This window comes from Pan paniscus, chromosome 9 (assembly GCF_029289425.2).
Source record: "Pan paniscus chromosome 9, NHGRI_mPanPan1-v2.0_pri, whole genome shotgun sequence".
In the NCBI taxonomy this organism is placed as follows: Eukaryota; Metazoa; Chordata; class Mammalia; order Primates; family Hominidae; genus Pan; species Pan paniscus.
Window position 1 is genome coordinate 8,156,869 of NC_073258.2, and position 1,810 is coordinate 8,158,678.

The following is a 1,810-nucleotide window of genomic DNA, read 5'->3' on the forward strand; positions in this document are numbered from 1 at the left end:
ACCATTCTCATCAATAAGGTTCCCACTCCCTCATATTCTGTATCTGCTGAAAATGTGTATTCTTTAATTTTTGGATGCATAATTCTATTATAAGCTTTTAAGTCATCTTAATTAAAAAAAATCTGTTGTGTTGAATACATTTCATCTTTTGGTTTCCGAAAGGGGTATATTGCATTTTGTCAGCTTCTCTTTGTATGCCATGCATTTTTGCTGTACATACTTCAAGTTCTGTTCTTTAAGTTGATGCATGTTTATTTCTTAATATATTAAAATTTATTTAATATTTTATTAATAATGAATCATTTTGTCCTTAATAAAAACATTTAGCATAAAATATATCCTCTTGGATATGAATGCAGTTATACTTCATTATTGCTACTGTACTATTACAACTATACCCTATGATACATAGCATCATGATTTCAGAATCATTTGTGTGTATAACATTTCAATCTTTGTTTTCCATGTTGAAGCTCATTTTTTAAATTGAAGCTCATGTAGCCTCTTTATTGTTCTCCACAGGTACTTCGGCAGGGTGCCACCATGACTGCTTGCAATGCCTCACAGGGCCACCCTTCTTTCTTCATTCTCCAAGGAATTCCTGGCATGGAGGACAAACACAGATGGATATCTATCCCCTTCTCCTCCATGTATTCCGTTATGGTGCTTGGGAACTGCACCATCCTCCTCACCATCTCCACAGAGCGCTCCCTGCACAAACCCATGTTCCTGCTCCTCTGTCTGTTGGCCCTCACAGACCTGGGCATGTCTACAACCACCATTCCCAAGGTGCTGTGCATTTTCTGGTTTGGCCAGAGTGAGATCAGCTATGAAGGATGCCTGGTTCAGCTGTTCTTCATCCACTCCATCTCTGCCATGCAGTCAGCTGTCCTGATGACCATGGCCTTTGATCGCTATGTGGCCATCTGCAAGCCCTTGTGCTAGGCCACCATCCTTTCCAATAGTTGCACTGGACTCATTGGCTTAGTGAGTTTGGTGAGAGCTATCCTCTTTATTCTCCCCATGCCCATCCTCCTTCAGCAAATGCCCTATCATGCCAATCGTGTCATCCCCACCACCTACTGTGAGCACATGGCTGTGGTGAAGATGGTTTGTGTAGATACTACAGTCAACAGGATATATGGCCTGGTGGTGGCCTTGTTGGTTGCTGGCTAGATCTCTCAGCTATTGCTTCATCTTATGTGCTAATCATCCAGGCTATAATGCGTCTCTCTTCTAAGGAAGCCCACCACAAAGCAGTCAACACCTGCACCACACACATCTGTGTCATGCTTATTTCTTATACTCCCTCACTTTTCTCTTCTCTCGCTCACCGCTTTGGCCAAGGCATTCCACCCCACGTCCACATCATTCTTGGCAACCTTTACTTCCTTGTACCTCCAATGCTCAGTCCTATAATTTATGGAGTGAAAACTAAGGAGTTCTGGGACAAAGTGACCAAATAGGGTTGCTGGAAAAAAGAACCCACAACCACTGACCATGGTCAGAAACTTGTCTGGTAATCCAGCAGCTGTGAGTATGAGGAAGGAATGTTAAGTAGATGCAATTCCTGGGGGAATCAGCTAGTGGTAGAAATACGTTATGTTGGCAGATTTAGCCGACAAGATGTTTATCCTTGGTCAGAGAAGCTAAGGGACAGGAGACCTTCTTGATCTCAGTAATTCCAAAGCAAGGAAATTATCCCCACTGTGAAATGAAAATAATGACATCTGCTTTCTATACTTGACAGAGGGGTTGGACAAATTACATGTTATCATGTCTGTAAAAGCATTTTGAACAACACATGCTG

At 41.9% G+C, this 1,810-nt stretch overlaps 1 pseudogene; it reads left to right on the forward strand.

Moving 5' to 3' along the window:
* Positions 1-543: 543 nt before the first annotated feature.
* Positions 544-1,488, forward strand: LOC100983988 (olfactory receptor 52P1-like; annotated as a pseudogene).
* Positions 1,489-1,810: the final 322 nt, after the last annotated feature.